This window comes from Panthera leo, chromosome E2, assembly GCF_018350215.1.
Source record: "Panthera leo isolate Ple1 chromosome E2, P.leo_Ple1_pat1.1, whole genome shotgun sequence".
NCBI classification, from domain to species: Eukaryota; Metazoa; Chordata; class Mammalia; order Carnivora; family Felidae; genus Panthera; species Panthera leo.
Genome location: NC_056693.1, coordinates 41111519 through 41138413, shown reverse-complemented (window position 1 = coordinate 41138413; position 26895 = coordinate 41111519). Strand labels below are relative to the sequence as shown.

Sequence of the window (26895 nt, the reverse complement as noted above, 5' to 3'; positions counted from 1 at the left end):
CAAAAACTGCTAGAACCAACCAACCAATTCAGTAAAGTTGCAGGATACAAAAATCAAAATACAGACAACAGTTGCATTTCTATAGTATAACAAAACATCTTAAAGAAATAAAACAATCCCATTCACAATAGCATCAAAAGTAAGAAAATAATAAGTTAACCAAGAAGGTGAAAGTTCTGTACACTTAAAACTACAAGATTTTACATGGTCTTACATTGAGGTCAGGAAGCCATCAAAATCCTTGAGGAGAAAGCAGGCAAAAACCTCTTTGATCTTGGCCACAGCAACTTCTTACTCAACACATCTCCAGAGGCAAGGGAAACAAAAGCAAAAATGAACTACTGGGACCTCATCAAAATAAAAAGCTTCTGTACAGCGAAGGAAACAATCAGCAAAAATAAAGGCAACCAACAGAATGGGAGAAGATATTTGCAAATGACATATTAGATAAAGGGTTAGTATCCAAAGTCTACAAAGAACTTATCAAACTCAACACCCAAAAAACAAATAATCCAGTGAATAAATGGGTGAAAGACATGAAAGAATCTTTGCCAAGGAAGACATCCAGATGGCTGACTGACACATGAAAAAATGCTCAACATCACTCATCATCAGGGAAATACAGATCAAAACCACAATGAGATACCACCTCACACCTATCAGAATGACTAACATTAACAACTCAGGCAACAACAGATGTTGGTGAGGATGTGGAGAAAGAGGATCTCTTTTGCATTGTTGGTGGCAATGCAAGCTGGTGCAGTCACTCTGGAAAACAGTGTGGAGGTTCCTCAAAAAACTAAAAATAGAACTACCCTACGACCCAGCAATTGCACTACTAGGCATTTATCCATGGGATACAGGTGTGCTGTTTCGAAGGGACACATGCACCACCATGTTTATAGCAGCACTATCGACAATAGCCAAAGTATGGAAAAAGCCCAAATGTCCATCGATGGATGAATGGATAAAGAAGAAGTGGCATATATATACAATGGAGTATTATTCAGCAATGAAAGTGAAATTAGTCAGAGAAAGACAAAAATCATATGACTTCACTCATCTGAGGACTTTAAGAGACAAAACAGATGAACATAAGGGAAGAGAAACAAAAATAATATAAAAACAGAGATGGGGACAAAACAGAAGAGACTCATAAATATGGAGAATAAACTGAGGGTTGCTGGAGGGGTTGTGGAGGGGGGGATGGTCTAAATGAGTAAGGGGCCTTAAGGAATCTACTCCTGAAATCATTGTTTCACTATATGCTAACTAATTTCGATGTAAATCTTAAAAAATAAAAAATAAAAGTAAAAAATATATTTTCAATACAGCTGTAACTCAGGCCCACTTACCAGGAAACCAATTTTTCAGTCAATAAAACAATTGCTAGTAAATACTTTTAAAAGTTCAAAAAAAAAACCCTACAAATTTGGATGAAAAACCTGAGGATACAAATGGGAATATAGCCTGTGTTCATGTACTAGAAAAATTAATACTGTTAAGAATGCTCATATTACCCAAATCCATCTATTGATTAAATGCAGTCCCCATCAAAATCACAACTGTATTTTTCACAGAAATAGAAAAAGCCATGCTAGAATTCCTATGGGGCCTACTTTTAAAGATCCCAAGTAGCCAAAAGCAATCCTGAGAAAGAAGAACAAAGCCAGAGGCACCACATTTCCAGGTGTCAAAATGTAATACAAAGCTGTAATAATGTAAATAGTGTGGTACTGGCTTACAAATAAACATACAGACCTATGAAACAGGACTGAGAGTCCAGAAATAAACTCTCACATATATGGTCAGTTAATATTTGACAAAGAATCCAATAATACTCATTGGGGATACTCAAACGATCATCTCTTCAATAAATGTTGGTGGGAAAACTATAGAGTCACATGCAGAAGAATAAAACACTAAAAAAAAAAAAAAAAAAAAAAAAGAACTTGAAATGGAAGACCTGAAACCATAAAACTCCTAGAAGAAAACATAGGAAACAAACTGCTTGACAATGATTTCTTGCATGTGGGAGCAAAAGCACAGGCAACAAAAGCAAAAATAGAATCCTATCAAACAAAAGGCTGTGCACAGCAAAGGAATCAACAAGATGAAAAGACAACATAAGGAATGGGAGAAGTATTTGTAAATTCTGTATCTGATGAAAGGTTAATATCCAAAATATATAAAGAAGTCTTACAATTCAATAGCAGAAAAAACTACAAACTCAATTAAAAAATGGGCAGAGGAACTAAATAGACAGTTTTCCAGAGAAAACATATACATGGTCAACAGGTATATGAAAAAGTGCTCAACATCACTCATCATTGGGAAAATGCAAATCAAAACCACAATAAAACATCACTACACACAGGTTAAAATGGCTGTCATCAAAATGACAAGAGGTAAGTATTGGCAAGGCTGTGGAGAAAAGGGAATCCTCATGCACTGTTGGTGGGAATACAAACTGATACAGCCAGTATAGAAAACAATATGAAGTTAAAAAAATTTAAAAACTACTGTATGATCCAGCAATCCTACTTCTGGGTATTTATCAAAACAAATTGAAGTGAGGATCCTCTAGAGATATCTGCCCTCCCACATTAAGCTGCAAAATAATAATAATAATAATAATAATAATAATAATAATAAAATAAATCTTGATGAATTCAAGAAGACTGAAATTCTATCAAGCATCATTTCCAACCACAATGGTGTAAACCTAGATATCATCTATGAGAAAAAAATCTGGAAAGAATACAAATACATGGAAGTGAAATAGCATGCTACTAAAGAATGGGTCAAACAAGACATCAAAGAGGAAATAAATATATGGAGACAAACGAAAATGAAAACACACTGGCCCAAAATCTTTGGGATGCAGCAAACATACTTTTGGAAGTTTACAGCAATACAGGCATACGTCAAGAAGCAAGAAAAATCTCACAGAAATGACCTAACTTTACATCTAAAGAGGCTACAAAAAGAAAAATAATCAAAGCCCAAAAGCTAGTAGAAGGAAGGAAATAATAAAGATTAACGCAGAAATAGTGAAATAGAGACTTAAAAACCGAATAGAAAAGATTAATGAAGCCAAAAGATGGTTTTTAGAAAAGATAAAATAAAAAAATGATAAACCTTTAGTCAGACATCAAGAAAAGGAGAGAAGACTCAAAGTCTGAAAGGAGATTAACAAATAACAGCATAGAAATACAATGGATTTTAAGAGAATATTATGGAAAAATTTCATACAAAATTGGAGAACAAGAAATGGATAAATTCCTAGAAACATATATTCTTTCAAAAGTGAATCAGGAGGAAATACAAAATGTGAAGAGACCTGTTACTAGTAATGAAGTTGAATCAGTAATATTAAAAACAACAACAACAACAACAACAAACCCAAAGCCAACCCAAAGCAACACAACAACAACAACAACCAAAAACAACCTCCCTAAGTCTAGGACCACATGGATTCACAGGTGGATTCTACCAAAAACAGTTAAAGATGACTTAATACCTATTCTTTTCAAACCATTCCAAAGAAATAGAAAAGGAAGAAAAGCTTCTAAATTCATTCTATGAGGCCAGCATTATCCTGGTACCAAAACCAGATAAAGATGCTACCAAACAAAATGAAAACTACAGGCCAATGTCCCTGATGAACATAGATGCAGAAATCCATGATGAAATATTACCAAAACAAATTCAACAATACAGAAAAAAAATTCAATCTAGTAGGATTTATTAGAGGAGTGTAAGTGATTCAACAGTTGCAAAATCAACAACATGATATATCATGTTAACAAGAGAAAGGATAAAAGGCACAAGGTCATCTCAGTAGATGCAGAAAAATAATTTGGATAAATACAACATCCATTCATGATCAAAATTCTCAACAAAGTGGGCTTAGAAGGAATATATCTCAACAAAATAAATGCCATCTATGAAAAACCCACAGCTAACAACAAACTCAATGGTGAAAAATTGAGAGCTTTTCCTCTAAGGTCAAGAACAAGCCAAGCATTTCCACTCTGGCCATTTTTATTCAATATAGTCCTGCAAGTTCTAGCCACAGCAATCAGACAAAAGAAATAAAAAGCATCCAAACTGGTAAGGAAGAAGTTAAAGTATCATTATTTGCAGATGACATGATATTCTACATAGAAAACCCTAAAGACTCCACCAAAACCTATCAAAACTGATAAATGAATTCAGTGGGGTTGCACGATACAAAATTAATATACAAAAAATCCACTGCATTTCTATACACTAATATCAAAGTAAGAGAAATTAAGAAGAAAATTCCTTTGAGAATGAATCCCATTTATAATTGCACCAAAAACAATAAGATACCTTAGGATAAACCTAACTAAAGAGGTGAAAGACCTGTACTGTGAAAGCTATAACACCATTGATGAAAGAAATTAAAAGTGACACAAAGAAACAGAAGAAACATTCCATGTTCATGGATCAAAAGAACAAATATTGCTAAATGTCTATACTATCCAAAGCAAGCTGTCAAAATACCCACAGCATTTTTCATAGAGCTAGAACAAACAATCCTAAAATTTATATGGAACCGCAAAAGACCCCAAATAGCCAAAGCAATCTTGGAAAAGCAAAGCAAAGCTGGAAGCATCACAGTTCTAGACTTCAAGTCATATTAGAAAGCTGTAGTAATCAAAAGAGTATGGTACTGGCACAAAAACAGACACATAGATGAATAGAACAGAATAGAAAACCCAGAAATGTGATGCTATCTGCTTTGGTTTTCTTTTTCAAGATTGCTTTGGCTATTCAGGGTCTTTTCTGGTTCCATACAAGTTTTAGGATTATTTGTTCTAGCTCTGTGAAGAATGCTGGTGTTATTTTGATAGGGATTGCATTGAATATGTAGATTGTTTCGGGTAGTACTGACACTTTAACGATATAGAGGGTATTATGCTAAGCGAAATTAGCCAGTCACAGAAAGACAAATATCATATGACTTCTCTCATATGAGGACTTTAAGATACAAAACACATGAACCTACAGGAAGAGAAACAAAAACAGTATGAAAACAGGGAGGGGGACAAAACGTAAGAGACTCTTAAATATGGAGAACAAACAGAGGGTTACTGGAGGGGTTGTGGGGGGGGGGGATGGGCTAAATGGGTAAGGGGAATTAAGGAATCTACTCCTGAAATCATTGTTCCATTATATGCTAATTTGAGTGTAAATTTAAAAAAAAAATAAAAAAAAAAAGAAAAGAAAACCCAGAAATTAACCCACAATTATGTGGTCAATTAATCTTTGACAATGTAGAAAGGAATATCCAGTGTGGAAAAGAGGGTCTCTCCAACAAATAGTGTTGGTAACACTGGACAGTAGCATGAAAATAAGAAGAAACTGGACCACGTTCTTACACCATACACAAAAATGAATTAAAAACTGGATTAAAGACCTAAATGTGAGACCTGAAACCATAAAAATCCTAGAAGAGAATGCAGCCAGTAACTTCTTTGACATAGACCAAAGCGACCTATTTGTAGATAGGTCTCCTGAGGCAAAGTACAGCAAAGGAAACAACAAAACTAAAAGGCAACCTACTGATTGGGACAAAGTATTTGCAAGTGACTTATCTGATAAAGGGTTAGTATCCACAGTATATAAAGAACTTATGAAACTCAACACCCAAAACATGAATAATCCAGTTAAAAAATTTGAACACATCAATAGACAGTTTTCCAAAAAAGACACACAGATGGTTGACACATGAAAAGATTCTCAACATCACTTATCACGGAAATCCAAATCAAAACTATAATGTGGTATCATTTTAACACCTATCAGAATGACAAAAATAACACAAGAAACATCAGGTGTTGGCAAAGAAGTAGAGGAAGGGGAACCCTCGTGCATTGTTGATGGGAATCCCAACTGGTGCAGCTACTCTAAAAAACAGCATGGAGTTTCCTCAAAAAGTTAAAAATAGAACTCACTATGATCCACCCATTGTACTACCAGGTATTTACCCAAAGAATACAAAAATGCTAATTCAAAGGGATACATGCATCCTGATGTTTATAGCAGCATTGTTTACAATAGCCAAGATATGGCAGCAGCCCAAGTGTCCCTTAATTGATGGATAAAGATGTGGTACATATACACATAGCTTAGCCATAAAATAGGTTACTTAGCCATAAAATAAAGAATGAAATCTTGACATCTGCAATGACATGGATGAAATTAGAGAGTATTATGCTAAGGAAAGTAAGAAAGAAAAAGAGAAATACCATATGATTTCACTCATACATGGAATTTAAGAAACAAATGAATAAAGGGACAAAAAAAGAGAGAGGCAAACCAAGAAACAGAGTCTTAACTACAGAGAACAAACTGATATTTACCAGAGGGGAAGAGAGCGGGAGGGGTGGGCAGGGATGGGTAAATTGGTGGAAGAGATTAAGGAGTACACTTTTGATTAGCACTGGGTTATATATGGAAGTTTTGAATTACTATATTGTACCCCTGAAAATAATATAACACTGTATGCTAACTGGAATTTAAATAAACACTTTTAAAAAACAAACAATCCCTTTTATATAATTATACCCAAAATAATAAAATACCTAAGAATAAATGTAACCAAGGAGGTAAAAAACCTTTCTTCTGGAAACCATAAAACAGTGATGAAAGACATTAAAGATGACAGAAATGGAAAGATAATCCATGCTTATGGGTCAGAAGAATATTGTTAAAATGTCCATAGTACCCAAAGCATTCTAGAGACTCAATGCAATCCCTATCAAAATACCAACATTTTTCACAAAACTAGAACAAGCGATCCTAAAATTTGTATGGAACTACAAAAGACCACCAAATGCCAAAAGAATCTTGATAAAGAAGAACAAAGCTAGAAGTATCACAATTCCAGATTAAAAGATATATTACAAAGCTGTATCAGTCAAACAGTACGGTATTGGTACAAAAATGGACACAGAACAATAGGACAGAATAGATGACCTGGAAATAAACCCATGCTTATGTGGTCAATTAATCTATGACAAAGGAGGCAAGAATATACAATGGGGAAAAGACACACTCTTTAAAAAATGATGCTGGCAAAACTAGACAACCATGTGCAAAAGAATGAATCTGGACCACTTTCTTACATTGCCCAGAAAAATAAACTCAAAATAGGTTAAAGATCTAAATGTGAGACATTAAAACATAAAACCAGAAGAAAACATAGGCAGTAATATCTTTGACATTGACCTTAGCAACATTTTTCTAGATATGTCTCCTGAAGCAAGGGAAACAAAAGCAAAAATATTGAGACTATACCGCAATAAAAAACTTTTGCACAAGGAAGGAAACTATCAACAAAACAAGGAGCAGAATGAGCAGAATACATAAATAGACATTTTACCAAAGAATACATACAGATGGCAAACAGACACATGAAAAGATGCTCAACATCACTCATCATTAGGGAAATGCAAATCCAAACCACAATGACTTATCACCTTACACCTCTCAGAATTGCTAGACTCAAACAACAACAACAACAACAACAACAACAACAACAACAAAACAAGAAATAAACATTGGCAAGATGTAGAGTAAAAGGAACTCTCCTGCACTGTTGGTGGGAATGTAAATTGGTGTAGCTTCTGTGGAAAACAGTATGGAGGTTCCTCAAAAAATTAAAAATAAAGTGCCATATAAGCCAGTAGTTCCACTACCGGGTCACCCAGAGAAAGTGAAAATGTTAACTTAAAAAGATATTTACACCTCTATATTCATTGCAGCATTATTTACATTGGCCAAGATATGGAAACAAGTCAAATGTCCAGCGATAGATAAAGGGATAAAGAAGATACACACACACACACACACACACACACACACACACACACACACACAATGGAATATTGCTCATCTGTAAAAAAAAAAAAAAAAAAAAAAAAAAAAAAGAATGGCACCTTGCTTTTTGTAACAACACAGATGGACCTAGAGGATATTATGCTCAGTGAAATAAATCAGAAAGAAAGACTATATCATTTCATATATATACATATGAAACCCACACACTATATGAGACACACACACATATGTGAAACACACAATGTGAAACATATATATATGAGGCATATATATATATGTGTGTGTGTGTGTTTTATTACATACACTAAAACAAATGAACAAATAATAGACTTTTAAATACAGAGAACAAACTGATGTTTGCCAAAGGGGAAGTGAGTGTAAGGATAGGTGAAATACATAAGGGGGATTAAGGGGTACAAACTTACAGTTGTAAAATAAATAGGTTATGCAGTTGGAAGATACAGCATAGAGAACATAGTAATATTCTAATAATGATGTTTGGTGACAGATGGTGACTACACTTATCAAAGCACTGAGTAATGCACACAACTGTTGATAAAAAAATAAAAATAAAAACAGAACTACCATATGACCCATCAATCCCACTTCTGGGTATATATCCAAAGAAATTGAAATCAGAATCTTCCAGAGATATCTACACTCCCATGTTGGTTTCAGCATTATTCACAATATCTAAGACATGGAAACAACCTAAGTATCCATCAACAGATGAATAAATAAGATATATACAAAGGGAATAGTAATATATCTTTAGAGAAATTGACTTAGGGAAAAAATCTTATAAGAAACATTTAAGAAAGAGATAACACTAATCACACAAAATTTCTTTTAGAAAACAGAAAATTGGCTAACACTTCTGACCTGTTTAAGGTCAATATTACTCTGATAATCAAAACGTAACAAGTATATTATTAGTAAATAAATTCATAGCCCGAATGCAAAAGTCCTTAAAAGTGCGTTAGGAAAATTAATCCAGAAATACAAAAAAGGGGTAATGCATCATTGGGATTTATTCCAAAATGCAAAATTGATTGATTTGGGCATGCTAACCTAGTGTAATTTACCACATTAACAAAATAAAACAGAAAAAAATTATGTAATTACTTTAATAGATGCAGGAAAAAAGCATTTGACAAAATTCAGTCTCATGGTATTATAGAGGGGGGAAAAGCTCTCAGGAATCTAGGAATAGAAGGAAAGTTTTTCAAGCTAATAAAGGACATCCATGAAAAAAACATTACAACATTTCGCTTTAGGTTAAGTATTAAATGTGTTCTACCTGAGACGGAGAAGACAAGGATGTCTACTCTTACCATTTCTATTCAACATTGTACTGCACATTTTAGCCAATGCACTCAAGTAGAAGGCATGAGATTAGGAAGAGATAACTGTATTCACAGATGACATGATTGTTTACATAGGATTAATGCACCTAATAAAACCTACTAAAATTACTGTCAATTTAGCATGGCATACAAATCAACTTACAGAAATCAATTCTATTTCTATAGATTAGATTAGTAGTCAGTCTCCAAAATGGTCCCCAGTGATCCTTGCCTCCCACTATTTATTCCCCCCCAGACACTGAATCAGGGCTGCATTAAATGACGAATAGAATAAGTCAAAAGTAACAAGGCATTACATAAAAGGCATTTCAGCTTTTCCTTAGGTCTTTTGGATGTGTGGAGGAAGCCAGTGACCCTGATATAAAGATATTCAAGCAACCCCATGGGGAGGCTCATAGAGTGAATATGATCAACACCAAATTGTCAACCCCGTGAGAGCTAATTTGTGATGGGATCATCTAGTCACAGGTCAAACCTTCAGATGGTTGCAGTTTTGTTTGATATTTCACTGCAGCCTTAGGAGACCTGGAATTTGCCATCTAATTGGCTCCAAACAGAGAAGGAACAATAGAGAAGGAATATAAAATACTGTTATATTAAGCCACTGAATTGTTGAGTGGTTTATTATACAGCAGTTGATAACTAATATAGTGATTGGAAAATGAACTTTAAAGTAATATCATCTACAACAACATTAACAGACATCAACAAAATATTTGAGGATACAGATTTTTTTTCTTTAAATATAAGCCAGGCTTCTACACAGCAAACTATAAAACACTGTCCTGATGAAAATTAAAAAGACATAAACAAAAGGTTTACCATGTTCAGGGATTGGAAAATTCAATACTGTTAAGATCTAATTCCTCCCCAAATTGTTCTACAGATTCATTGTGTTTCTAATTAAAATCCCAGCAGGTCCATTTGTGCTAATAGATACGTGCATTCTAAAATGTATGTGCAAATTCAAAGGCCCTAGAATAGTCAAAACCTATCTTAATAAAAACGATAGAAGACTTATAGTGCCTGATTTTGAAAACCTTCAGCAAATGAAAATTTTGTGCAGCTGTATTGTGAGGACAAATAATTCAATTAGAACAAAAATCAGAGTCCATAAATAAACTCACATCTATAGGTATCAAGGCAATTCAGTGGGGAAAGGAAAGTCCTTAAGAAATAGTGTTGGATCAACTGGACAGGTAGATTAAAAAATCAGGAGAGACCTCAATCCTTACCCATATCATTCACAAAAGTTAATTTTAAATGGATCATATAGCTCAGCATAAAAGCTACAACTAGACAACTCCTATAAAAATATGAAAGAATATCTTCATGCCAATAACATAGATGAAAATTTCTTAGATGAGACTCCAATAGCACTAATAATAAAATACAAAAAAATAGACTTTAACATCTTCTGCTCTTGAAGAAAATCACCTTCAGAAAAGCGGCAGACTGGAAAAAAAATATTTGCAAAGGACTTTTATCTAGAATCTACAAAGAACTCATACAGTTCAATAATAAAACAAATAATCCAAGAAGAAAATGGAGAAATCACTGGCAAAAGAAGAGATATACTCAGCCAACAAGTTTGTAAGAAGTGGCATCACACAGTCCTCAGAGAAGGGAAATCAAATCACAGGAGACACCACTTTACAGACAGACATCAGTACAGCTAAATTTTAAAAGACAGACAATATTAAGGGTTAGTAAGGATGTGGAACATGCTGGAATGCTCTTACATTGCTTTTGGAAATGTAAAGCGGTTCAACTATGTTGAGAAACAATTTGATAGAGTCTTATAAAGCTAAAAATACATCTACCCTGCAACTCAGAAATCCCACTCTTGGGTATTTATCCAAGTAAATGAGTACCTATGTCCAGAAAAACTCCTGTGCAGGAATGTTCTTCATAGCTTTATTCTTAATAGCCAAAACTGTTATCACCCTCAGAGTCCATCTACAGGTGAACAGGTAAACAGACAGTGATATAATCTTATAATTGAATACTGCTAGGCAATCAAATGGAACCAACTTCTTTTTTTTTTTTTAAGAGTTTATTTATTTATTTTGAGAAAGAGAGAAGGAGAGAGCACGGGCAGTAGAGGGACAGAGTGAGGATCCCAAGCAGGCTCCATGCTGTCAGCGTGGAGCCCGACACAAGGCCCTGTGCCACAGACCCCAAGATCATGGCCTGAGCTGAAATTAAGAGTCAGACGCTTCCACTTGTTGGGATGAGCACTGGGTGTTGTATGGAAACCAGTTTGACAATAAATTATATTTAAAAAAAATAAAAATAAACTGAAATTTGCCACATGAAAAAACAAAAAGACATTTCACCGACTGAGCCACCCAGGCACCCCAGAACCAACTTCTACACACAACAGCAGAGACAAACAAATCTTAAAAGCATTCTTTGGGGTGAAATAAGCCAAACCTAAAAGGATACATACTAGTGACTTTTATTTATATGAAGCTCTAAAACAAGCAAAACTAAACCTGTGACGACAGAGTTCAGAACAGTGATTGCCCATGGAAGGAAAGGAGGTGGGGTGGGGTGCGTATTGGCTGAAAAGAGAAGGAAGAAACATTTTGGGGTGATGGAAATGTTTTATATTTTAACTGGCTTCGTAGGAGCACGGGTAATACGTTTATCAAAACTCAGCTGCACACTTAAAATCTGAGAATCCTGTTGCATATAAATGATAACTTAATTAGAAACGCTAAAAACCAAAAGCCATGTTTATCCCTCTGGGGTCAGACTGGCTAAGAGATAAGATGGGTCAGGTTCTCCAAGCCAGGAGTCTTGGTTCGAAATCCCAAGCTCATATCCCCCCCTCAACCGCCGCCTGTCCGTGGTCTCCTGAGAAGCTCTCACCTTGGGAAGGGTCACCTCTGGCTTTGTACCCGTGTCTTCTCCGCCCTCTCTCTAACTGGAGGGCTCCAGCAGCCTATCCCACTGACATGTAGTGAGTGCCTTTCTCTACTTCTGACTTTACACCCGGTTCTTTGATAAAAGCCTCCCTGCTGGAACAATTTCCTTCCTTATGCCCATGAGCGCTCGGAAAATTTGAGGCTGATTTCTCTCAGGGGAACAATCTCCACTTAAAGTCAAAGCCACCAAGGGGCTCCTCTAATCTCAAAAGCATTTGTAGAGCTAAAAGCTGTGTTTTTATTCCCAGGTAACTTTCCCACAATCACTAAGCCTGCCTCAACATCCTTTTACAATGAGTACAGTCAAACAGGCACCATTTTCCTTAAATATTCCTGTACCTGTTAAGTGGTCTGGAATCTTAGTAACAGGATGGCTTTGTCGTCCTGAGGTCGTTGCTTTCCAACACAGAGATGGGATCCGCCCCGCTGTGGATATGAGGACTCTATATTTTGATCATAGACCGCTACGGCAGTCACTTGCCTTCCCAGCCACTCCGTGAGCGTTTCCTCCTTCACAAACAATCACTAATGATATTTTCTCTCTCCACTGACACCTGCCTTATTAAGAACCTGCTCCACTAAGTAGCCTCACCTGAGCAGGGCCCATGGCCTCCAGCCTGCCTGGGGGCGATCTGAACCCAAGAGAGTGATCATTCAGAGAGGCAGTTCAGAAAATCAGAATTGAGACTCTGGGACTTCTGAATGGTTGTGTCCCTGAGGGGTACGTTATGATCCATATACATTTTCAGTCACCTGATTTGATTGTATTTTTGGATTTTGCTAGTTTTTGTATAATAGAATACAAGGAGCTGTCTTGCTTCAGGCACACGTGGTTTGCATTTTGGAGAGCTCCCTCCTACAGGCAGATGCATTCACACACAGGCTGGGGGAGTAGGGAACTCAGAAAACAACGTTGTGAGAAGGTCCACTGGCATCCCCTTTGTCAGCTCTGCAGAACAGTGTAGAGGGCAGGGATTCGCAGCTGCCTGCATTTGAAGCAAGAGTTGTGAGGACAGGAAATGCCACCTGGAGTTTGCATGGGAAGAACAGTGAGCAGGGGGAGTTGAAAGATGTCTTGTTATAATTAGAGAAACAGTGGAGCAGACGTGTCCCCCAGACATTCTGCTACCAGGAAACCCAGAGACATTCTGGGAACCTGATTTCCTTGAACTTTTCCCAGGCTGGCAGCTCCAGGGGGTCCAGCCTGTGGCCACGGGAAGACATTAACTGTGTAGCTCAGGCATAAAGAACACAAATTGCTATTTCTGCCCCCACAGTCAAGTTCCAAATGCTCAGCTGGTCTGTAGTTCTTGTGCTCAGTGTTATTGACCAGCATGTGCACAGACCTGTCCTCAACATGTGGCTTTGGTGGTTCTTGCCTGCTGGCCACAGGCCTCACTGCCGTGGCCGGTTGTAACCAGAGAGGGGAAAAGAATAGGGGAACAGATTTTCCATCTACAGAATTGCAGCATGAAGTCATTGTGGCCAGCCATTGGGCAATACAGAACAATATCAAAAGTAAAGTGCAGGTGTAGAGGTTAGACAGTGTGCATCTGAATCCCAGCTCTCCTTCTTGCTAGCTGTGAGAAACATTGTTGACCTCTCTGAGTTAACTAGTTCTTGCCCTGTGAATTGGAGAAAGTATATCTTGGTGGTTGTGAGAATCCAAGTAGATAATGGATATAATAAAGTACTCGATGAGGTTTTGGGGTGATAGTGGGGGGGTCTGGAGCTGACAACCAAGAAAGTGTTCTTGAAGTCATCATTAGTGCAAAAAGATGATTTTATTAAAGCACAGGACAGGCCCTATGGGCAGAAAAAGCTGCACTGGGGTTGTAAAGAGTGGTTCTTATATAGTATGGACTTGGGGGAGGTAAAGTCAAAGGGAGGCCTCCAGAGGGACTTTGATATGCTAAAGAAGACTCCTATGACACCTGAGGCCTTGCTATTGTCAAGCTAAGGTTGTTTCCCTCTAGTAAGACATTAGGACTGTAGGGAATTCCTGGAGATATGGTATACTCTGTATTTGCCTCAAGTATTTGCCAATGAGCCACAGGTTATGAGGAAACTTAATTTTACCTGCCATTTCCGTCTTGCCTTTGTTCCCCATATCACTGTGGAGGGGTGATGTTAGGGCTCCTGGAAACTGAGTCTATAGGTTTCTGGAGATTCGGCTATTGATAAGATTGACTTTTTCTTGGGGCGCCTGGGTGGCTCAGTTGGTTAAGCATCCGACTTCGGCTCAGGTCATGATCTCGTGGTTCTTGAGTTTGAGCCCCGCGTCGGGCTCTGTGCTGACAGCTCAGAGCCTGGAGCCTGCTTTGGATTCTGTGTCTGCCTCTCATTCTGCCCCTCCCCCACCCACACTCTGTCTCTCTCTGTCTCTCAAAAATAAATATTAAAAAAAAAGATTGGCTTTTTCTTGTAATTTACTAAGGTATTTGTAAACTGATGGAGACCTATGTCCTGTATGGCTGTGATCTCTATCAGCCATCTGTTTTCTTTCCTTTCCTTTGTCCTTGGGCAGCCAGGAGAGCCTGAGGAATATCACATATATCCAACCTGGAGGAGGGGAGGGTTGTGCTAGCTTGCCCTCTGTCCTCAGCTTGCCCCACGCTCCCTCATCATACTCAGCTCTGGGCTTGGCACAGAGTAGCCATGAATAAGTGGTACTCTTAGTTTAACAAATTTAATTTTGAGTCATTACACCCAAGTTTGAGGACCAACCTTTATTTAATAGCTATGCTACCTTGGGCTACTAATACAGAATCTTTCAAACTTCATTTCCTCACTTGCATGACAAAGAGAGCAATGCCCAACTCATGAAATTGCCAGCCCTTTGAGAAGCCTTCCCTGATCCCCTGCCTGGTACGGGACTGCTTCCCAGACTTTGGTGTGCTCTCCTTAAAGCACAGATTCTGATTCAGTATGTCCTCGATGGGGCACGAGAGCCTGCACTTTGAGCAGCAAGGATATAAAGTTAACATTCCTTTCTGGGGGGGGGGGGGGGATGTGTGTGTGTTTGCCCGTCCTGTGTACCTGCGCATACCTATATGACAGGCATCACATCTGACTCTCTTCTTCTTGTTCCCCACAAATGGATCCACCTTGTCCAGAACTGGAAACAACTTTCACAGGCAGAAGGTTCTAGCTGCTTCCCTCCTTCCACCTCGAGAGGCTTTGAATCAAGTCACCTGCTGTGACCCGGGAGAGAGAGGCCCAGCTGCATTTGCTGGGAAACCCCACTTTCTACCTTGGATCTCCTCCACTTCCATTCGTTCTCCTTGCCTGCAGACTGAGCTTTCTCTTCACCTGCCCCCCTCCCCCAACCCATATTGGCCTCCAGAATTCCATCGTGGTCTTTGTGCCCTGGAGCGGGTGTCCATCCATCCGGGTGCCTGCAACACTCCATTAATGCACCTACAGCCGGCCTCCTGGACAGAGAGTAGTCACCCGCCTGACTGCTCAGGAATGACCCTTGTGCCTGCCTTCCTGCATCAGACCTTTGAGCTAGCATGTGGCTTAGCCCTCAGTGCCCCGCAAGAAGCGGGTCTCACCCTCCATCGGACCGCTCCCACACCTGTGGGGCCCAGCTCCCTTCCCCACACCACTTTCAGACCCCAAGACTCCCCCTCCAGGTGACCCCCTCCTACAACTCAGTGTGTGCAGTTACAAACCAGAGTCACCAGGTTGTCCACAGAATGACTGGAATGGGGGAAGAACTGACTCTTTCTAAGGAAGAGAGGAAGAACAAAAAGAAGAGTTCTGAAACTCACAGAGGTGCTGGAAGGATCTAGGGGTAGATGTGGCAGAGTGAACTGGAAAAGTCCGAGAAAGCTTTCAAATCCAGGCCTGTCAAGGCCCCTCCGGCTCTGACTGCCCCACCACACACTCACATCCTCACACGCATCCATCCACTGTGGGCACACGCTTGGCCCCCAGCGCCCGGCACAGGTCAGTCGGCTTCACAGCCCCCTCAGGCCCTGGGGAGCTCCACAGAGCTCCTGTTGGTTTCTATTGTATTCAGGCGTCTTCCTTGCAATCCAGTCCTTCTTGCCTGTTTCTCTTTCTCTCTCCATCCCTGTCCCCATGTTCTTCCCCTGGGTCCCAGCTCGCTCCTGTCCCCTGTGCCTGTCTCTCCCATCCCCTGTTCCCTCCTCTGTGCCTTCCTCTTCACTCCCTTCACTTTCTAGACTTTTTTCCTCAGGCTCACTCTGTCTCGTTCTGACTTTCCCCTCTGTCTCCAGGGTGTGGGCATATTTCCCAGCTGCCCGTACCCAAACCAGGCTGGAGAGTGAGCGCGGCGAACGGGCCGCTCCTTCCCTCTTTCAGAGCCTGACCATCTGGCCCGACGCCCTGGAGCCAGCCTGCCGAGCTGACCCAGCAGCCTCTGCTTTTTTGGCAGGAGAGGCACCCGAGGCCCTGCCGAGCAGCACCCCTCTGCCTCACCCAGTAGGCGGAAAGCGAGGGTGAGACGGAGCCCATGGGTGACATCGACAGCTGAGAGGGACAGACGCAGGCTCTTTTCAGGTATGGCTTTCCGAACCTCACTGTAAGCACAAGCCCCACCTTTGCTGCTGTCTCTCCTGACACAGAACGGCTTGCTTCACCCTCACGGCCTGCACCCAGGGCTTCTCTGGAGGGGGCCCTGTTTCTGCTGTCTTCCCTCTTTCCGAATAATTGACAACGACTGTGTGTTGCCTGTGTAATAAGAAACCGTGTTATGATACCAGTTAAGTGAGTGGGTTGAGCATAGTCCTCCTGGGACCCACCTTTCATGCTAGTTCCTGATTTGGCCAACTCAGAAACAAGAGAACACAGCACCCGGCGGGCAGATGAAGGCTGTCACCCTGAGGAAAGCCGCACTATACAGAAACAGGCTGTGCCTCTCTTTTGGGCTTAGAGGTTTGTGACCAACATATTAGAAATATGTTAAAACAAGATTAACTACTAAATGGGTGATCGTCACCTGCCCAGCAATCACGTGGCTACTCTGCTTCCTCCCAGGAAGCTTCTCCATCAGGTATGGGAGAGCCTGTGCCCAGTAAAACACCAAAATCCTGTGGGCTTTGCAGGTGACATCAAGCATATCAAGGCTGTCCTGCACACGAGGAGCCTTACCTTTGTTTCTTTCATGAGTCAGTTGAGAGGGGGGCAGTGTCTATGGCATTCCCTCCCACTTTCTCTTCCATCGTCCTTCACAGCATCACAAAAACAGAATGCCCAAGTCCCATTCCATTCTCGTGCCTTAGCTGTCTCTTCCATTATCCCACAATTAGCGCAGCGATGGGCGATTGGGGCGAGTGGAGTGATATTGCTGTGAGTGACCTATTATTATCTGCAGATTACATTTTACAAGGAAATTAAACGAATTCTGTCAGTGCCCCGGGGCCGGGGAGGAAAGAAAATGCCTCATTGTTCAGTTCTGCGAGCTGGAGAGACTGCGCCGGGCGATAAAGAGACCTGTGTTTGTGCACACAAGGCGTGGGCTTCCAGTTTGAAAGATGCATTTGTTACACCAAAGCTCGAAATAGGAAATATGTGTGGGCAAGCACAATGGAGATGAAAGGGGAGAAAACTAATTATTACTACCACTGCGTATGTGTGTTGGGGTATTTATAAAATGTGTTAAACTCCTTTGCTGGGAAAATGGCTGTCATGTCAGCAGGAATGAAACTTTACCCTAAAAGGGGGTATTCTAAGGCCTCAGCGCTGCCAGCTCAGTAGGATTGTGTTTTTGAAATTATCTTCTGCACCTTCCTCTCCTTTTCTTGTGTCTGGTAATGAGTAGCATCTTCGGAGTATCATCTTCTCTTTCTTGTTCATTTTATTCTCTCAGTAAGTGTGCCTTTTATTTGTCTTTGTCAGGCAGAGGGCAGGTATCGGTATTACATAAAGAAGGAGTGGGAAAATAACACTGTCTGAAGTCACAGTGGTTTGGGCAAACAAAATACAACTGAGAAATCTATAAAAGTCAGAGACTCACAGAGCCTGGCACATTGATGGCACAATCTACTCTAAACCAAGTGCCCCACACTCTGGAGAAACAGATGGAGATGGAGGGACCTGATCCTCTGGGGAAAGGATCTGAGTCTTGACCAGGGATCATGGGTTTTTTCTTTTCTTTTCTTTTTCTTTCATTTTTTTAATGTTAATTTTGAGAGAGAGTGAGCTCGTGTGAGTGGGGGAGGGGCAGAGAAAGAGAGACAGAATATGAAACAAACTCCAGGCTGGAAGCTATCAGCACAAAGCCCAATGCAAGGCTCAAACTCGGGAACGGCGAGATCATGACCTGAGCTGAAGTGAGACACCTAATCTGAGCCACCCAAGCGCCCCAGTGATCATGTTTTCTTAATTGTGAAAAGAGATGCACACATCCAAAGCAGCCCCATGAAAGGTCTCTTCAGGTTCTGATATTCACCCTCGGTTAGTACCTTGACACATTCATCTGGTCCAACTTTGTGATGCAATTTGCCATTAATGAGGCATTGTGTTGGGTGTTGGAGAGGATTTCTATTTACATTTGTGGACAATGCATAGAACCAGTTGTCTAAATCCTAAACAAAACTTTTCTACCAAGCATCCAATAAAAACCCTTCCCCCTGCCATTGTGAGGGCCATGTTCTCAAGAGTATGAAGTCTATTAACATCTCTCCATGCCTGTGATCTTGTGTCTGAAATAGGAGCAGACTGACTGTGTTTGGAAACTCAACTTTAAGTCATAAGCAAGAGGGTTTAGTAGCTCTGGAACAAGCCTGCAGCTGAGCCGTGAGAGTTGTGTGGTGGGGGTCCTCTACATATGTTTGAATAATGACAGTAAAAACCAGGTTCATGAGCTTATCTTTTTAGTCAAGGGGTGCCACAGACACAATGAATAATTTGTTGTGTGTGTGTTTTTTTTTCCTTTTGGATTTTCTGGTACATACTGAATCATGAACAGTATAACAAATGGGGATTGTAAAGAGAAGAAAATCCTTTTCTATACACTGTAGAAATGATGGTGCTCATGTGTACTTCAGCCATGAGGGGACTGAGTCTTCATAGGAAATTGCTGAAATGTTGCACTAAACGCTCAAGGAAGAATGTAGTCCCTTTTCACATTTGCGTGTATCACAGTCTCCAATGGAAATTGTGAAGTATTAACATGTCCACCCATCCCTCCTATCCACCCAGTCTGATTCAGGGGGTTGGGCTGGGCCCAGAGAATCTGTCTGCTTAACAAACAACCAGGTGACCTTAACACCTGTTCTTAGGCCACGCTGAGGGAAACACTGGCGCTGGACTAAATACTCGGATTCTGACCCTATTAAATAGTTGCTTAAGTGTATTAAAGTTCCTGAAACACTTAACGCATTTCCCATTGAAATCCAATGGCAGACAATGGCCATGAAGATTGAAAGGTACAAAGCGCCTGTGTCAAAATTGATTTATATTGTGTGCTTCATAATAATTACTTTTATCACCTCCACTTCAGTGAGAAGGGTGGAGGTTCTGGGGTATAGATAGTGCTCATTGACCGTTTGGAAACTCTCATACTCTGTAACAGCAGAAATGCATGGGGTTCTGAGTCTCCCCTCAAAATGTTAAAAAAGCAAGACATGGAACTGGAATGGAGCTTCTAACTTAGTAAAGCTGAAAGCGAGGATCAGGACACACTGACAGAGGATGGTGAGAAAACTCTTCAAAAGCAAGAAATTCTAGCAGCCTTTTACGAGATTTTGGGTGGCCCATTGTGCCCATTTAAAGAGGCTAAAGGAGGGTAACCACAAGTTTTGTGGAGGCTGCGAAGACTCTAGATGACTACACATGCAGACCATCATGAACTCCAGAAAGATCTTACTTGTGAATCAGCCCTGATACATGCCTTTTTTTCCCGGTATTAGTCATACTTAATTATTAGTTAACTTTCCTAGAATACTTCTAGAAACGTCTATATATGTTAAGTTTGAGTCAATAATTTGTTCCCAAATGAGTGCTAATGAAAAAAATACTATGAGTTGACATTCACCTTTGCAACTAGCACATTCCAGAATAAAAACTTGCAGTTTTGATATGTGAAGAAACTAAGAGATGAAAATTATATTTATGGTTTTATAGCATATATTATATTGATGGTTTTAAGATTCTTTCATTGGTCCAACCCCTTCAAATCACTTTATAATTAATTTGCCCAGTTTGGCATTAAAGTTGTTGATGTTATAAATATGTCTTTTCATTAACTTCACTGTTTCCAAAATTTCACAACACGCTTTTCAGCTGCTTCTAGCTATCCATTTGGGATAGGCATACCATTTACAATGAGATATTTCTTTACATTCTGGAACAGAATGGCAATTTTCATGTAATATAAATTTCCACGGAAGAATAAAAGGCTTAATACTTTATTTCATTTTAAAATAGACATTGGAATAGGTAAAGAACCTGGAGTCTCCCAGGTGATAAGAGACATTTCATAATACAAGGCCCCAAATGTAGGCCAGTCTGATTCATCTCTGGACTCTCGATCCATTCTTTCATTTTTTAAGGCTTTATTTAGACATAATTTACATACTATATAGTTCACCCATTTAAAGTGCACAATTCAATAAGTTTTAGTACAGAACTGCACACCATTAGTACAGTCTAATTTTAGAACATAGTTATCACCTTCCTAAAGAAACCCCATGCCCATTAGCAGTCTCTCCCCATTATCTCTCCAAGCCTACGACAACCATTCATCTATTTTCTGTCTCCGTGGGTTCACCATTGTGGACATTTTGTATAAACGAAACCATACAATGGGTGGGCTATTCTGAGTTTACTCTTAGCATAATGTTTTTATGTTCATCCAGACTGTAGCACGCATCAGAACTTCCTTGTTACTGCTTTTTATCAAATGAGTTGATCACATTTTATTTATTCATTCGTGTTTGAACCTTTGATTGTTTCCACTTATTGCCTTTGTGAATATGTTGTTATGAACATTTGTGTGCACATTTTTGTCTGGGTATATGTATTCACCTACGTGTACATCTAGGGATGAATTTGTTGGGTCGTAGGACAACTCTACGTTTACCGGTGTAAGGGGTATGACAAAACTGTTTTCTAAAGCAGCCACATCACTTCACCCTCCACCAGCATTGGGTAAGAGTTCCAATTTCTCCACCTTTGTGCCAACACTTCTTATGAGCTTTTCTATGATAATCATTCTACTGGGTAGGAAGCAGAATCTCATTGTGGTTTTGATTTGCATTTCCCTAGTGACTAACAATATTGCATACCTTTTCGTGTGATTACTGATCATTTCTGCATCTCCTCTGGAGACCTATATCTTCAGACACTTGGCACATTTTTTCTTTGGGTTATCTTTTTATTGTTGAATTGTAAGGGTTATTTAAATATTCTGGCTACAAGTCCTTTATCAAATATATGATTTGCAAATATTTTCTCACATTCTGCATTTGTCATTTTACTTTCTTGATAGTATCCTTTGATACACAAAAGATTTTTTTTGATTTTTTAAATTTTATTATTTTTTAAATTTTTTTCTTTTAATGTTTATTTATTTTTGAGAGACACACAGAGTGTGGGCAGGGTGGGGCAGACAGAGGGAGGCACAAAATCCGGAAGAAGGCTCCAGTCTCTGAGCTGTCAGCACAGAGCCTGAGGTGGGGCTCGAACTCAAAAACCATGAGATCATGACTTGAGCCGTAGTCAGACGCTTAACCAACTGAGCTACCCAGGTGCCCTCATACACAAAAGTTTTTAAATTTTGATGAAGTCCAATCTACGTAGTTGTTCTTTTATTGCTTATGCTTTTGGTCCTATATCACGAAGACCATGGCTTAGCCTGAGGTCATGAATTTTTACTCCTACATTTTCTTGTGAGAATTTTATAACTTAGCTTCTAAGGCTAGGTCCATGATCCACTGTGGTTGTCTTGTATGGTGTAAGGAAGTGGCCCAACTTCATTCCCTGGTCTGTGGCTATCCAGTTGTCCCAGCACTATTTATAGAAAAGACTCTTCCTTCCCCCCTTATTGTCTTGACAACCTTGCCAAAAATCAATTGATTGTAAATGTAAGGGTTTAGGTATGGATTCTCAATTCTATACCACAGATGGCTATTCTACTACCAATACCATACTGTCTTGGTTTCTGTTCCTTTGTAGTAAGTATTGAAATTGGACAAGTGTTGAGTCCTCCAACTTGATTCTCCCCCCATCTCAAGATTGTTTTGGTCACTTTGTGTCCCTTGCATTCTGTATACATTTTGAGATTACCTTGACAATTTCTGCAACAACAACAAAAGCCAGCTAAAATTTGGATAGAGACTTTGTTGAATTTATAGATCAATTTGGAGAGTACTGCCATCTTAACAATACTAAGGGTTTCCAATTCATAATCATGGGATAACTCTTCATTTATTTTGGTATGTTTTTCTATTTCTATCCATAATGTTTGTAATTTTCAGAGTATAAGCTTTGTACTTTTTTCTGGTTAAATTTGTTCCTATTTTATTCCTTATAATGCTATAATTGGAATTGTTATCTTAACTTCATTTTTAGATATTTCATTCCTAGTGTATAGAAATATAATTGATCTTGGCACCTGGGTGGCTCAGTAGGTTAAGTGTCTGACTTCAGCTCAGGTGATGATCTCATAGGTCATGAGTTCAAGCCCCACATCAGGCTGCTATCAGTGCAGAGCCTGCTTCAGATCCTCTGTCTTCCTCACTCTTCCCCTCCCCCACTCATGCTGTCTCTCAAAAATAAACATTTATTTATATATATATGGAAATAATTTATATATATCTATATCTATATAAAATTGATCTTTTGTATATTGCTCTTGTGTCCTGTAACCTTGCTAAACTCTTATTAGTTCTAACAGGTTTTTACCTAAAGTGAATTCCTCAGGATTTTCTATGTACAAGGTCATGATACCTTCAAAAATAAGTACTTTTACTTCTTCCTACCCAATCCTGATGCTTTTTATTTCTTTTTCTTATGTAAATACCCTAGCTAGAACTCTGACTAGAACTAGAAATGTTGAACAGAAGTGATGAGAGGAATCATCCTTGCCTTCTTTTTGGTCTTAGGAGACAAAGCATCCTGTCTTTCACCATGAAGTATAATGTTAGCTGTGTGTTCTTTTGTAAATATTTAGCCTGATAAGGTTGAGGAAATTATCTCCTGTTCCTAGTTTGTTCAGGGTTTTCATCATTAAAGCATGTAAGATTTTGTTAAGTGCTTTCTCTGCATCTATTGTGATGATCATATTTTTTATCCTTTATTCCATTAATATAGTGTATTGCATTAATTTGTGTTCAAATGTTAAATCAAACTTGGGGATAAATTCCACTTGGTCATGGTGTATAATTCTTTATATACATTGGTAGGTTTGGTCTGGTAGCGTTTTGTTGAGGAGTTTTTCACCTATGTTCACCAGAGATATTGGTCTATAATTTTTTTTATGAAGTCTTTGCCTGATTTTGGTATCAGGGTAATACTGGACTCAGAATTTTTTGGGAAGCATTCACCCCTTTTCCATTTTTTTGAAGAGTTGATGCAGATTAACATTCATTCTTCTTTAAATGTTTACCAGTGAAGCCACCCAAGTCTGTAGGAATGTTTGACTAAATTATCTTACCACATCAAAAAATAATCTGCATAATTAACAAGAATTAGTTAGAGGCATACCTTTTGACTTGACAGGATATCCATGAGCTACTGTTGAACTAGAAAAGCTCACTGCAGAAAAATATGTACTATATGATTGCCTTTCTGGAGATAATTATGTAATTTTAATATGTGTGTATGCATTTATATATGTGTGTCCATCTATTCACTTTTATTTCAAATATATTAACATTCATTCTGATTCCAAAAATACAGATATAATATTCAAAACAGTACCCAAATAGCCTCCCACACTGGAGCTCTATTTCTATGGAACAGAGTCCCAAGATTGGTATTGCTGGGTTGTGGGTTAGGTGTATTTCTAGGTTTAACAAGTGTTGTTAGGTTGTTCATAATACAAGTTAAAAATTCTGATTTCTATGATTAATCTATGGGAGTACCCATTTTCCTATATCCCTGACAACAATGGCTGTTTTTAAATTTAAAAAGTTACCTTTCGTGGGTATAAATTATTATTTGACTGTTATTTAATTTGTATGCCTCTGATTCTGACTTTGGACATGTTTAAATGTTTGTGAGCCATTCTAATTTTTCTCGTGTGTTATTATTCATATCCTCACAGATTTTTCCTTTAGAGTTTCTTTTCTTTGTCAATATGTATGGTTACTTTAAATACTATAATAATTAATATTATATGTGTTGTATGCAATTGTGTCATGTAATGCAAAGACATTTGGGTTCCCAGATTTCGTCAAGAAGTGCATATTTATTTATTGGTACGTTTATTGGTTTTTATAGAGGATTTTATTTTTACTTTTAAGACTTTAAGGTATATGTTTTTGTATATGGTCTTGGACGTTTTTCTTCCAGATGGATAGTCAGTTTTGCCAGTGCCATTTTGAAATAATCCATCCTTTCCCTAGGAGTTGAAATGAGACTTTGCACCTTTGCTGCTTCTCACAGGGGTTACTCTTTGGTGTATCACTGTTTCAATTTGTTGACATTTTATATAATATTTGTGTTTATATATTCCTAAGTGAAAGTGATTGGTATTTTTTATACTATCTTCATCAGATTTTAGTGTTTTTCTGGCTGCATGTAAAACTGGCCAATTTCTCATTTTTTTCTATGGTCAGAACTAGCTTCTGTAACATTTGAGTTGGCGACTTTAAACATGATGGATGAAAGTCAATATTGAACTAGTCTGTCTTGTTGCCTTTTTCAGTGATAAATTTTAATTATTTAATATTATTTAGAGTAATATAGTATTTTATTTTTTCCCTTCCTGAGTCAATGTATATTTTTCTAAGAAATCATGAATTTCCAGTAAGTTTTCCAACTGATTCCATAAAATTATAGGCATGATTCCTTTTCATTATTTTAATCTGCTGTTTGCAGTCATATCTTCTTTTTTATAATCTTGCCTATTTCTTCTCTCTCTCTCTCTCTCTCTCTCCTCAACAAAACTCCTGATATGTTTCATTGGTCTTTTAAGGACACAGATTTTGGGTTTCCTTGTCATTGCTACTTCTAAAATTTTATTAACTATAGACTTTATTAATTCTTCCTTCCTTTTGTTTCTTACTTTCTGGTTTACTGAGTACCACATTTCTTAATTTGTTCTTATTCTTTGGTTCTGAAAAGAATGCATTTCAAAATTTATGAATTTAATATGTGGCTCTATATTTCCCACTGATTACAGTTTTGTGTTACCTTCTGTAGGTTTTCGTATGCAACAATTTACCTCATCACTTGCTTCCAAGGTTCATAATTCAATTATCCTGTACTTTTTCCAATTTTCAAGTGATTTTGGCTTTTGCCTTTTACTGTGATTATTTCTAATTTTATTAGATTGGTGAGTAGGAAATGTGACCTATATAATCTCTCCTAATTTTATGTTTTTGAGATCAAGTATATGATTCCATATATTAATGGTGTTAATAAATTGGCATAGCAATTTGGGGGAACAATTTTTCAATATCCAATAATGCTGTTAGGTGTGCATGTTCTATGACAGCCTATTCTATGCCACTGGTAATTTATATGAAATTCATACACACACACCCAGGCACATATACAAGGGGAGAGTATGTGTGTGGGTCTCTGTGCTTACACACACACACATGGGTGTATATATATATAAGAGGAGGTTGTGTATGTATATATGTGCATATCTATGTATATATTTAGATACATGTATATATACATATATGTGTGTGTGTGTGTGTATTTTTTAAAAAAATGAAATCAACCTAATTAACCTACAGGTAATTGTCCTATATAATGGGATTGAATAAACTGTGGCTAACTCACACAGTAGATCACTATACAACAGCAAGAAAGAATTAAAATGAAAAATTGTAATATGGAAGCGTTGCCTACATTCTATACCACTGGTAAGGAGCCTCCGCCTTGGTTAAGTGTCTGACTCTTGATCTTGGCTCAGGTCATGATCTCACAGTTTGTGAGATTGAGCTCCACGTTGGGCTTGGTACTATATGAGCACAGAGCCTGCCTGGGATTCTGTCTCTCCCTGTCTCCCTGCCCCTCCCCTGCTCTCTCCCTCTCTCTCTCCCTCAAAATAAATACATAAACTTAAAAAAAACAAATATTTAAAAAACGTGTATAACTGGAGTACAAACAGTAAGGTATCAAATGATAGGCACAGCATGGAAGCATTTATTTAAATTTTAAATTTTCACAACACTACATATTATTTGTGGAAACATCCAGTTGTATCCACATAGAAAAAGTTACAAATCAACTTCCAACTTGGTCACCTCCAGGGAGGGAGAGACAGGTGGAGGAATGTGTAGTGAGGTTTTAGCCATACTGTATTATTTCTTCCTTAAAAGAAAGTTGAAGCGAATATGGCAAAATGATAGCATCTGTTTAATCCTTGAGGAAAGTCCCTGGGTGCCTGTTTAGTACCTATTTCCTCTCTTGCTTAAGTAGAGAAGTCATTTGGCTCGTTGACCACTGTTCTTCAGCATGAAGCACCGCGAGGTGGAGGATGGTTGGTTTTAAATGTTAAGTTAAGAAGTGAAGCTCCAGTCATAGAAGGGCCAGTGGAAAGAAATGACTTTTTTTAGGCCTAGCTA

The 26895-nt window shown here is 38.5% G+C and overlaps 1 long non-coding RNA gene across 2 annotated transcripts in view; it reads left to right on the top strand.

Annotated features, from left to right (window-relative positions):
• The window catches only part of LOC122208900, a 286790-nt gene that overhangs the window by 241298 nt on the left and 18597 nt on the right, over positions 1-26895 (top strand). The window contains exon 1 of one of the 2 annotated variants that reach the window (XR_006197369.1): positions 16638-16705. The exons of the other annotated variant lie outside the window; for it this stretch is intronic. This is a non-coding gene — a long non-coding RNA (uncharacterized LOC122208900). Of the gene's footprint in view, positions 1-16637; positions 16706-26895 lie in introns of those variants that run through there. 2 annotated transcript variants of the gene reach the window in all.